Source organism: Spermophilus citellus, assembly GCF_964194105.1.
Source record: "Spermophilus citellus genome assembly, chromosome: 7".
Classification (NCBI taxonomy): Eukaryota; Metazoa; Chordata; class Mammalia; order Rodentia; family Sciuridae; genus Spermophilus; species Spermophilus citellus.
Window position 1 is genome coordinate 12,800,686 of NC_138188.1, and position 14,014 is coordinate 12,814,699.

Genomic DNA, 14,014 nt, shown 5'->3' on the forward strand with positions numbered 1-14,014 from the left:
TTTTGGGAAGCCTGGCAACCCCTTTACATGAAAGTGTTTCTCGCCGGTCACTGTTAGGGCTACATCAAGAGGAAACAAAGCATAGAGATAGAACGTGAAACTACTTTATTGTGTCAAGTTTCAAGAAGCTAGCACAAACCGTGTTGGATTTAGAGTTCCAAATACATCTATCAATATAGGAGAAAACAGAGTGAAACCTAAAAATTCAAACTGTTACTGGAAACGAACGCTTCAACATAGAAGAACGAAATTTGGGGAACCAAGTCGCCTTAGTGTACTGATCATTACCTGAAAGTATCATCCTGTTTGGGTGAAAAAATATTTGCTGAGATTTCTGGAGATTCGTAATTTTGGAAAGCCTGGCAACCCCTTTCCATGAAAGTGTTTCTCGCCAGTCACTGCTTAGGGCTACATCAAGAGGAAACAAAACATAGAGATAGAACGTGAAACTACTTTATTGTGTCAAGTTTCAAGAAGCTAGCACAAACCGTGTTGGGTTTAGAGTTCCAAATACCTCTATCAATATAGAAGAAAACAGAGTGAAACCTAAAAATTCAAACTGTTACTGGAAACGAACGCTTCAACATAGAAAAACGAAATTTGGGGAACCAAGTCGCCATAGTGTACTGATCATTACCTGAAAGTATCATCCTGTTTGGGTGAAAAAATATTTCCTGAGATTTCTGGAGATTCGTATATTTGGGAAGCCTGGCAACCCCTTTCCATGAAAGTGTTTCTCGCCAGTCACTGTTAGGGCTACCTCAAGAGGAAACAAAACATAGAGATAGAACATGAAACTACTTTATTGTGTCAAGTTTCAAGAAGCTAGCACAAACCGTGTTGGATTTAGAGTTCCAAATACATCTATCAATATAGGAGAAAACAGAGTGAAACCTAAAAATTCAAACTGTTACTGGAAACGAACGCTTCAATATAGAAAAACGACATTTGGGGAACCAAGTCGCCTTAGTGTACTGATCATTACCTGAAAGTATCATCCAGTTTGGGTGAAAAAATATTTGCTGCGATTTCTGGAGATTCGTAATTTTGGGAAGCCACCCCTTTCCATGAAAGTGTTTCTCGCCAGTCAATGCTTAGGGCTACATCATGAGGAAACAAAACATAGAGATAGAACGTGAAACTACTTTATTGTGTCAAGTTTCAAGAAGCTAGCACAAACCGTGTTGGATTTAGAGTTCCAAATACATCTATCAATATAGGAGAAAACAGAGTGAAACCTAAAAATTCAAACTGTTACTGGAAACGAACGCTTCAACATAGAAGAACGAAATTTGGGGAACCAAGTCGCCTTAGTGTACTGATCATTACCTGAAAGTATCATCCTGTTTGGGTGAAAAAATATTTGCTGAGATTTCTGGAGATTCGTAATTTTGGGAAGCCTGGCAACCCCTTTACATGAAAGTGTTTCTCGCCGGTCACTGTTAGGCCTACATCAAGAGGAAACAAAGCATAGAGATAGAACGTGAAACTACTTTATTGTGTCAAGTTTCAAGAAGCTAGCACAAACCGTGTTGGATTTAGAGTTCCAAATACATCTATCAATATAGGAGAAAACAGAATGAAACCTAAAAATTCAAACTGTTACTGGAAACGAACGCTTCAACATAGAAGAACGAAATTTGGGGAACCAAGTCGCCTTAGTGTACTGATCATTACCTGAAAGTATCATCCTGTTTGGGTGAAAAAATATTTGCTGAGATTTCTGGAGATTCGTAATTTTGGAAAGCCTGGCAACCCCTTTCCATGAAAGTGTTTCTCGCCAGTCACTGCTTAGGGCTACATCAAGAGGAAACAAAACATAGAGATAGAACGTGAAACTACTTTATTGTGTCAAGTTTCAAGAAGCTAGCACAAACCGTGTTGGATTTAGAGTTCCAAATACATCTATCAATATAGGAGAAAACAGAGTGAAACCTAAAAATTCAAACTGTTACTGGAAACGAACGCTTCAACATAGAAAAACGAAATTTGGGGAACCAAGTCGCCATAGTGTACTGATCATTACCTGAAAGTATCATCCTGTTTGGGTGAAAAAATATTTCCTGAGATTTCTGGAGATTCGTATATTTGGGAAGCCTGGCAACCCCTTTCCATGAAAGTGTTTCTCGCCAGTCACTGTTAGGGCTACCTCAAGAGGAAACAAAACATAGAGATAGAACGTGAAACTACTTTATTGTGTCAAGTTTCAAGAAGCTAGCACAAACCGTGTTGGATTCAGAGTTCCAAATACCTCTATCAATATAGGAGAAAACAGAGTGAAACCTAAAAATTCAAACTGTTACTGGAAACGAACGCTTCAACATAGAAGAACGAAATTTGGGGAACCAAGTCGCCTTAGTGTACTGATCATTACCTGAAAGTATCATCCTGTTTGGGTGAAAAAATATTTCTGAGATTTCTGGAGATTCGCATATTTGGGAAGCCTGGCAACCCCTTTCCATGAAAGTGTTTCTCGCCAGTCACTGTTAGGGCTACATCAAGAGGAAACAAAACATAGAGATAGAACGTGAAACTACTTTATTTTGTCAAGTTTCAAGAAGCTAGCACAAACCGTGTTGGATTTAGAGTTCCAAATACATCTATCAATATAGGAGAAAACAGAGTGAAACCTAAAAATTCAAACTGTTACTGGAAACGAACGCTTCAACATAGAAGAACGAAATTTGGGGAACCAAGTCGCCTTAGTGTACTGATCATTACCTGAAAGTATCATCCAGTTTGGGTGAAAAAATATTTGCTGAGATTTCTGGAGATTCGTAATTTTGGGAAGCCTGGCAACCCCTTTCCATGAAAGTGTTTCTCGTCAGTCACTGCTTAGGGCTACATCAAGAGGAAAGAAAACATAGAGATAGAACGTGAAACTACTTTATTGTGTCAAGTTTCAAGAAGCTAGCACAAACCGTGTTGTATTCAGAGTTCCAAATATATCTATCAATATAGGAGAAAACAGAGTGAAACCTAAAAATTCAAACTGTTACTGGAAACGAACGCTTCAACATAGAAGAACGAAATTTGGGGAACCAAGTCGCGTTAGTGTAGTGATCATTACCTGAAAGTATCATCCAGTTTGGGTGAAAAAATATTTGCTGAGATTTCTGGAGATTCGTAATTTTGGGAAGCCACCCCTTTCCATGAAAGTGTTTCTCGCCAGTCAATGCTTAGGGCTACATCAAGAGGAAACAAAACATAGAGATAGAACGTGAAACTGCTTTATTGTGTCAAGTTTCAAGAAGCTAGCACAAACCGTGTTGGATTTAGAGTTCCAAATACATCTATCAATATAGGAGAAAACAGAGTGAAACCTAAAAATTCAAACTGTTACTGGAAACGAACGCTTCAACATAGAAGAACGACATTTGGGGAACCAAGTCGCCTTAGTGTACTGATCATTACCTGAAAGTATCATCCAGTTTGGGTGAAAAAATATTTGCTGAGATTTCTGGAGATTCGTAATTTTGGGAAGCATGGCAACCCCTTTCCATGAAAGTGTTTCTTGCCAGTCACTGCTTAGGGCTACATCAAGAGGAAACAAAACATAGAGATAGAACGTGAAACTGCTTTATTGTGTCAAGTTTCAAGAAGCTAGCACAAACCGTGTTGGATTTAGAGTTCCAAATACATCTATCAATATAGGAGAAAACAGAGTGAAACCTAAAAATTCAAACTGTTACTGGAAACGAACGCTTCAACATAGAAGAACGAAATTTGGGGAACCAAGTCGCGTTAGTGTAGTGATCATTACCTGAAAGTATCATCCAGTTTGGGTGAAAAAATATTTCCTGAGATTTCTGGAGATTCGTAATTTTGGGAAGCCACCCCTTTCCATGAAAGTGTTTATCGCCAGTCACTGCTTAGGGCTACATCAAGAGGAAACAAAACATAGAGATAGAACATGAAACTACTTTATTGTGTCAAGTTTCAAGAAGCTAGCACAAACCGTGTTGGATTTAGAGTTCCAAATACATCTATCAATATAGGAGAAAACAGAGTGAAACCTAAAAATTCAAACTGTTACTGGAAACGAACGCTTCAATATAGAAAAACGACATTTGGGGAACCAAGTCGCCTTAGTGTACTGATCATTACCTGAAAGTATCATCCAGTTTGGGTGAAAAAATATTTGCTGCGATTTCTGGAGATTCGTAATTTTGGGAAGCCACCCCTTTCCATGAAAGTGTTTCTCGCCATCAATGCTTACGGCTACATCATGAGGAAACAAAACATAGAGATAGAACGTGAAACTACTTTATTGTGTCAAGTTTCAAGAAGCTAGCACAAACCGTGTTGGATTTAGAGTTCCAAATACATCTATCAATATAGGAGAAAACAGAGTGAAACCTAAAAATTCAAACTGTTACTGGAAACGAACGCTTCAACATAGAAGAACGAAATTTGGGGAACCAAGTCGCCTTAGTGTACTGATCATTACCTGAAAGTATCATCCTGTTTGGGTGAAAAAATATTTGCTGAGATTTCTGGAGATTCGTAATTTTGGGAAGCCTGGCAACCCCTTTACATGAAAGTGTTTCTCGCCGGTCACTGTTAGGGCTACATCAAGAGGAAACAAAACATAGAGATAGAACGTGAAACTACTTTATTGTGTCAAGTTTCAAGAAGCTAGCACAAACCGTGTTGGATTTAGCGTTCCAAATACATCTATCAATATAGGAGAAAACAGAGTGAAACCTAAAAATTCAAACTGTTACTGGAAACGAACGCTTCAACATAGAAGAACGAAATTTGGGGAACCAAGTCGCCTTAGTGTACTGATCATTACCTGAAAGTATCATCCTGTTTGGGTGAAAAAATATTTGCTGAGATTTCTGGAGATTCGTAATTTTGGGAAGCCTGGCAACCCCTTTACATGAAAGTGTTTCTCGCCGGTCACTGTTAGGGCTACATCAAGAGGAAACAAAACATAGAGATAGAACGTGAAACTACTTTATTGTGTCAAGTTTCAAGAAGCTAGCACAAACCGTGTTGGATTTAGAGTTCCAAATACATCTATCAATATAGGAGAAAACAGAGTGAAACCTAAAAATTCAAACTGTTACTGGAAACGAACGCTTCAACATAGAAGAACGAAATTTGGGGAACCAAGTCGCCTTAGTGTACTGATCATTACCTGAAAGTATCATCCTGTTTGGGTGAAAAAATATTTCCTGAGATTTCTGGAGATTCGCATATTTGGGAAGCCTGGCAACCCCTTTCCATGAAAGTGTTTCTCGCCAGTCACTGTTAGGGCTACATCAAGAGGAAACAAAACATAGAGATAGAACGTGAAACTACTTTATTGTGTCAAGTTTCATGAACCTAGCAAAAACCGTGTTGGATTTAGAGTTCCAAATACATCTATCAATATAGGAGAAAACAGAGTGAAACCTAAAAATTCAAACTGTTACTGGAAACGAACGCTTCAATATAGAAAAACGAAATTTGGGGAACCAAGTCGCCATAGTGTACTGATCATTACCTGAAAGTATCATCCTGTTTGGGTGAAAAAATATTTCCTGAGATTTCTGGAGATTCGCATATTTGGGAAGCCTGGCAACCCCTTTCCATGAAAGTGTTTCTCGCCAGTCACTGCTTAGGGCCACATCAAGAGGAAACAAAACATAGAGATAGAACGTGAAACTACTTTATTGTGTCAAGTTTCAAGAAGCTAGCACAAACCGTGTTGGATTTAGAGTTCCAAATACATCTATCAATATAGGAGAAAACAGAGTGAAACCTAAAAATTCAAACTGTTACTGGAAACGAACGCTTCAACATAGAAGAACGAAATTTGGGGAACCAAGTCGCCTTAGTGTACTGATCATTACCTGAAAGTATCATCCTGTTTGGGTGAAAAAATATTTCCTGAGATATCTGGAGATTCGTATATTTGGGAAGCCTGGCAACCCCTTTCCATGAAAGTGTTTCTCGCCAGTCACTGTTAGGGCTACATCAAGAGGAAACAAAACAGAGAGATAGAACGTGAAACTACTTTATTGTGTCAAGTTTGAAGAAGCTAGCACAAACCGTGTTGGATTTAGAGTTCCAAATATATCTATCAATATAGGAGAAAACAGAGTGAAACCTAAAAATTCAAACTGTTACTGGAAACGAACGCTTCAACATAGAAGAACGAAATTTGGGGAACCAAGTCGCCTTAGTGTACTGATCATTACCTGAAAGTATCATCCAGTTTGGGTGAAAAAATATTTGCTGAGATATCTGGAGATTTGTAATTTTAGGAAGGTTGGCAACCCCTTTCCATGAAAGTGTTTCTCCTCAGTCACTGCTTGGGGCTACATCAAGAGGAAACAAAACATAGAGATAGAACGTGAAACTACTTTATTATGTCAAGTTTCAAGAAGCTAGCACAAACCGTGTTGGATTTAGAGTTCCAAATACATCTATCAATATAGGAGAAAACAGAGTGAAACCTAAAAATTCAAACTGTTACTGGAAACGAACGCTTCAATATAGAAAAACGACATTTGGGGAACCAAGTCGCCTTAGTGTACTGATCATTACCTGAAAGTATCATCCAGTTTGGGTGAAAAAATATTTGCTGCGATTTCTGGAGATTCGTAATTTTGGGAAGCCACCCCTTTCCATGAAAGTGTTTCTCGCCAGTCAATGCTTAGGGCTACATTATGAGGAAACAAAACATAGAGATAGAACGTGAAACTACTTTATTGTGTCAAGTTTCAAGAAGCTAGCACAAACCGTGTTGGATTTAGAGTTCCAAATACATCTATCAATATAGGAGAAAACAGAGTGAAACCTAAAAATTCAAACTGTTACTGGAAACGAACGCTTCAACATAGAAGAACGAAATTTGGGGAACCAAGTCGCCTTAGTGTACTGATCATTACCTGAAAGTATCATCCTGTTTGGGTGAAAAAATATTTGCTGAGATTTCTGGAGGTTCGTAATTTTGGGAAGCCTGGCAACCCCTTTACATGAAAGTGTTTCTCGCCGGTCACTGTTAGGGCTACATCAAGAGGAAACAAAACATAGAGATAGAACGTGAAACTACTTTATTGTGTCAAGTTTCAAGAAGCTAGCACAAACCGTGTTGGATTTAGAGTTCCAAATACATCTATCAATATAGGAGAAAACAGAGTGAAACCTAAAAATTCAAACTGTTACTGGAAACGAACGCTTCAACATAGAAGAACGTAATTTGGGGAACCAAGTCGCCTTAGTGTACTGATCATTACCTGAAAGTATCATCCTGTTTGGGTGAAAAAATATTTGCTGAAATTTCTGGAGATTCGTAATTTTGGGAAGCCTGGCAACCCCTTTACATGAAAGTGTTTCTCGCCGGTCACTGTTAGGGCTACATCAAGAGGAAACAAAACATAGAGATAGAACGTGAAACTACTTTATTGTGTCAAGTTTCAAGAAGCTAGCACAAACCGTGTTGGATTTAGAGTTCCAAATACATCTATCAATATAGGAGAAAACAGAGTGAAACCTAAAAATTCAAACTGTTACTGGAAACGAACGCTTCAACATAGAAGAACGAAATTTGGGGAACCAAGTCGCCTTAGTGTACTGATCATTACCTGAAAGTATCATCCTGTTTGGGTGAAAAAATATTTCCTGAGATTTCTGGAGATTCGCATATTTGGGAAGCCTGGCAACCCCTTTCCATGAAAGTGTTTCTCGCCAGTCACTGTTAGGGCTACATCAAGAGGAAACAAAACATAGAGATAGAACGTGAAACTACTTTATTGTGTCAAGTTTCAAGAAGCTAGCACAAACCGTGTTGTATTCAGAGTTCCAAATACATCTATCAATATAGGAGAAAACAGAGTGAAACCTAAAAATTCAAACTGTTACTGGAAACGAACGCTTCAACATAGAAGAACGAAATTTGGGGAACCAAGTCGCGTTAGTGTAGTGATCATTACCTGAAAGTATCATCCAGTTTGGGTGAAAAAATATTTGCTGAGATTTCTGGAGATTCGTAATTTTGGGAAGCCACCCCTTTCCATGAAAGTGTTTCTCGCCAGTCAATGCTTAGGGCTACATCAAGAGGAAACAAAACATAGAGATAGAACGTGAAACTGCTTTATTGTGTCAAGTTTCAAGAAGCTAGCACAAACCGTGTTGGATTTAGAGTTCCAAATACATCTATCAATATAGGAGAAAACAGAGTGAAACCTAAAAATTCAAACTGTTACTGGAAACGAACGCTTCAACATAGAAGAACGACATTTGGGGAACCAAGTCGCCTTAGTGTACTGATCATTACCTGAAAGTATCATCCAGTTTGGGTGAAAAAATATTTGCTGCGATTTCTGGAGATTCGTAATTTTGGGAAGCATGGCAACCCCTTTCCATGAAAGTGTTTCTTGCCAGTCACTGCTTAGGGCTACATCAAGAGGAAACAAAACATAGAGATAGAACGTGAAACTGCTTTATTGTGTCAAGTTTCAAGAAGCTAGCACAAACCGTGTTGGATTTAGAGTTCCAAATACATCTATCAATATAGGAGAAAACAGAGTGAAACCTAAAAATTCAAACTGTTACTGGAAACGAACGCTTCAACATAGAAGAACGAAATTTGGGGAACCAAGTCGCGTTAGTGTAGTGATCATTACCTGAAAGTATCATCCAGTTTGGGTGAAAAAATATTTCCTGAGATTTCTGGAGATTCGTAATTTTGGGAAGCCACCCCTTTCCATGAAAGTGTTTATCGCCAGTCACTGCTTAGGGCTACATCAAGAGGAAACAAAACATAGAGATAGAACATGAAACTACTTTATTGTGTCAAGTTTCAAGAAGCTAGCACAAACCGTGTTGGATTTAGAGTTCCAAATACATCTATCAATATAGGAGAAAACAGAGTGAAACCTAAAAATTCAAACTGTTACTGGAAACGAACGCTTCAATATAGAAAAACGACATTTGGGGAACCAAGTCGCCTTAGTGTACTGATCATTACCTGAAAGTATCATCCAGTTTGGGTGAAAAAATATTTGCTGCGATTTCTGGAGATTCGTAATTTTGGGAAGCCACCCCTTTCCATGAAAGTGTTTCTCGCCATCAATGCTTACGGCTACATCATGAGGAAACAAAACATAGAGATAGAACGTGAAACTACTTTATTGTGTCAAGTTTCAAGAAGCTAGCACAAACCGTGTTGGATTTAGAGTTCCAAATACATCTATCAATATAGGAGAAAACAGAGTGAAACCTAAAAATTCAAACTGTTACTGGAAACGAACGCTTCAACATAGAAGAACGAAATTTGGGGAACCAAGTCGCCTTAGTGTACTGATCATTACCTGAAAGTATCATCCTGTTTGGGTGAAAAAATATTTGCTGAGATTTCTGGAGATTCGTAATTTTGGGAAGCCTGGCAACCCCTTTACATGAAAGTGTTTCTCGCCGGTCACTGTTAGGGCTACATCAAGAGGAAACAAAACATAGAGATAGAACGTGAAACTACTTTATTGTGTCAAGTTTCAAGAAGCTAGCACAAACCGTGTTGGATTTAGCGTTCCAAATACATCTATCAATATAGGAGAAAACAGAGTGAAACCTAAAAATTCAAACTGTTACTGGAAACGAACGCTTCAACATAGAAGAACGAAATTTGGGGAACCAAGTCGCCTTAGTGTACTGATCATTACCTGAAAGTATCATCCTGTTTGGGTGAAAAAATATTTGCTGAGATTTCTGGAGATTCGTAATTTTGGGAAGCCTGGCAACCCCTTTACATGAAAGTGTTTCTCGCCGGTCACTGTTAGGGCTACATCAAGAGGAAACAAAACATAGAGATAGAACGTGAAACTACTTTATTGTGTCAAGTTTCAAGAAGCTAGCACAAACCGTGTTGGATTTAGAGTTCCAAATACATCTATCAATATAGGAGAAAACAGAGTGAAACCTAAAAATTCAAACTGTTACTGGAAACGAACGCTTCAACATAGAAGAACGAAATTTGGGGAACCAAGTCGCCTTAGTGTACTGATCATTACCTGAAAGTATCATCCTGTTTGGGTGAAAAAATATTTCCTGAGATTTCTGGAGATTCGCATATTTGGGAAGCCTGGCAACCCCTTTCCATGAAAGTGTTTCTCGCCAGTCACTGTTAGGGCTACATCAAGAGGAAACAAAACATAGAGATAGAACGTGAAACTACTTTATTGTGTCAAGTTTCATGAACCTAGCAAAAACCGTGTTGGATTTAGAGTTCCAAATACATCTATCAATATAGGAGAAAACAGAGTGAAACCTAAAAATTCAAACTGTTACTGGAAACGAACGCTTCAATATAGAAAAACGAAATTTGGGGAACCAAGTCGCCATAGTGTACTGATCATTACCTGAAAGTATCATCCTGTTTGGGTGAAAAAATATTTCCTGAGATTTCTGGAGATTCGCATATTTGGGAAGCCTGGCAACCCCTTTCCATGAAAGTGTTTCTCGCCAGTCACTGCTTAGGGCCACATCAAGAGGAAACAAAACATAGAGATAGAACGTGAAACTACTTTATTGTGTCAAGTTTCAAGAAGCTAGCACAAACCGTGTTGGATTTAGAGTTCCAAATACATCTATCAATATAGGAGAAAACAGAGTGAAACCTAAAAATTCAAACTGTTACTGGAAACGAACGCTTCAACATAGAAGAACGAAATTTGGGGAACCAAGTCGCCTTAGTGTACTGATCATTACCTGAAAGTATCATCCTGTTTGGGTGAAAAAATATTTCCTGAGATATCTGGAGATTCGTATATTTGGGAAGCCTGGCAACCCCTTTCCATGAAAGTGTTTCTCGCCAGTCACTGTTAGGGCTACATCAAGAGGAAACAAAACAGAGAGATAGAACGTGAAACTACTTTATTGTGTCAAGTTTGAAGAAGCTAGCACAAACCGTGTTGGATTTAGAGTTCCAAATATATCTATCAATATAGGAGAAAACAGAGTGAAACCTAAAAATTCAAACTGTTACTGGAAACGAACGCTTCAACATAGAAGAACGAAATTTGGGGAACCAAGTCGCCTTAGTGTACTGATCATTACCTGAAAGTATCATCCAGTTTGGGTGAAAAAATATTTGCTGAGATATCTGGAGATTTGTAATTTTAGGAAGGTTGGCAACCCCTTTCCATGAAAGTGTTTCTCCTCAGTCACTGCTTGGGGCTACATCAAGAGGAAACAAAACATAGAGATAGAACGTGAAACTACTTTATTATGTCAAGTTTCAAGAAGCTAGCACAAACCGTGTTGGATTTAGAGTTCCAAATACATCTATCAATATAGGAGAAAACAGAGTGAAACCTAAAAATTCAAACTGTTACTGGAAACGAACGCTTCAATATAGAAAAACGACATTTGGGGAACCAAGTCGCCTTAGTGTACTGATCATTACCTGAAAGTATCATCCAGTTTGGGTGAAAAAATATTTGCTGCGATTTCTGGAGATTCGTAATTTTGGGAAGCCACCCCTTTCCATGAAAGTGTTTCTCGCCAGTCAATGCTTAGGGCTACATCATGAGGAAACAAAACATAGAGATAGAACGTGAAACTACTTTATTGTGTCAAGTTTCAAGAAGCTAGCACAAACCGTGTTGGATTTAGAGTTCCAAATACATCTATCAATATAGGAGAAAACAGAGTGAAACCTAAAAATTCAAACTGTTACTGGAAACGAACGCTTCAACATAGAAGAACGAAATTTGGGGAACCAAGTCGCCTTAGTGTACTGATCATTACCTGAAAGTATCATCCTGTTTGGGTGAAAAAATATTTGCTGAGATTTCTGGAGGTTCGTAATTTTGGGAAGCCTGGCAACCCCTTTACATGAAAGTGTTTCTCGCCGGTCACTGTTAGGGCTACATCAAGAGGAAACAAAACATAGAGATAGAACGTGAAACTACTTTATTGTGTCAAGTTTCAAGAAGCTAGCACAAACCGTGTTGGATTTAGAGTTCCAAATACATCTATCAATATAGGAGAAAACAGAGTGAAACCTAAAAATTCAAACTGTTACTGGAAACGAACGCTTCAACATAGAAGAACGTAATTTGGGGAACCAAGTCGCCTTAGTGTACTGATCATTACCTGAAAGTATCATCCTGTTTGGGTGAAAAAATATTTGCTGAAATTTCTGGAGATTCGTAATTTTGGGAAGCCTGGCAACCCCTTTACATGAAAGTGTTTCTCGCCGGTCACTGTTAGGGCTACATCAAGAGGAAACAAAACATAGAGATAGAACGTGAAACTACTTTATTGTGTCAAGTTTCAAGAAGCTAGCACAAACCGTGTTGGATTTAGAGTTCCAAATACATCTATCAATATAGGAGAAAACAGAGTGAAACCTAAAAATTCAAACTGTTACTGGAAACGAACGCTTCAACATAGAAGAACGAAATTTGGGGAACCAAGTCGCCTTAGTGTACTGATCATTACCTGAAAGTATCATCCTGTTTGGGTGAAAAAATATTTCCTGAGATTTCTGGAGATTCGCATATTTGGGAAGCCTGGCAACCCCTTTCCATGAAAGTGTTTCTCGCCAGTCACTGTTAGGGCTACATCAAGAGGAAACAAAACATAGAGATAGAACGTGAAACTACTTTATTGTGTCAAGTTTCAAGAAGCTAGCACAAACCGTGTTGTATTCAGAGTTCCAAATACATCTATCAATATAGGAGAAAACAGAGTGAAACCTAAAAATTCAAACTGTTACTGGAAACGAACGCTTCAACATAGAAGAACGAAATTTGGGGAACCAAGTCGCGTTAGTGTAGTGATCATTACCTGAAAGTATCATCCAGTTTGGGTGAAAAAATATTTGCTGAGATTTCTGGAGATTCGTAATTTTGGGAAGCCACCCCTTTCCATGAAAGTGTTTCTCGCCAGTCAATGCTTAGGGCTACATCAAGAGGAAACAAAACATAGAGATAGAACGTGAAACTACTTTATTGTGTCAAGTTTCAAGAAGCTAGCACAAACCGTGTTGGATTTAGAGTTCCAAATACATCTATCAATATAGGAGAAAACAGAGTGAAACCTAAAAATTCAAACTGTTACTGGAAACGAACACTTCAACATAGAAGAACGAAATTTGGGGAACCAAGTCGCCTTAATGTACTGATCATTACCTGAAAGTATCATCCTGTTTGGGTGAAAAAATATTTGCTGAGATTTCTGGAGATTCGTATATTTGGGAAGCCTGGCAACCCCTTTCCATGAAAGTGTTTCTCGCCAGTCACTGTTAGGGCTACATCAAGAGGAAACAAAACATAGAGATACAACGTGAAACTACTTTATTGTGTCAAGTTTCAAGAAGCTAGCACAAACCGTGTTGGATTTAGAGTTCCAAATACATCTATCAATATAGGAGAAAACAGAGTGAAACCTAAAAATTCAAACTGTTACTGGAAACGAACGCTTCAACATTGAAGAACGAAATTTGGGGAACCAAGTCGCCTTAGTGTACTGATCATTACCTGAAAGTATCATCCAGTTTGGGTGAAAAAATATTTGCTGAGATTTCTGGAGATTCGTAATTTTGGGAGGCCACCCCTCTCCATGAAAGTGTTTATCGCCAGTCACTGCTTAGGGCTACATCAAGAGGAAACAAAACATAGAGATAGAACGTGAAACTACTTTATTGTGTCAAGTTTCAAGAACCTAGCACAAACCTTGTTGGATTCAGAGTTCCAAATACATCTATCAATATAGGAGAAAACAGAGTGAAACCTAAAAATTCAAACTGTTACTGGAAACGAACGCTTCAACATAGAAGAACGAAATTTGGGGAACCAAGTCGCCTTAGTGTACTGATCATTACCTGAAAGTATCATCCTGTTTGGGTGAAAAAATATTTCCTGAGATTTCTGGAGATTCGTATATTTCGGAAGCCTGGCAACCCCTTTCCATGAAAGTGTTTCTCGCCAGTCACTGTTAGGGCTACATCAAGATGAAACAAAACATAGAGATAGAACGTGAAACTACTTTATTGTGTCAAGTTTCAAGAAGCTAG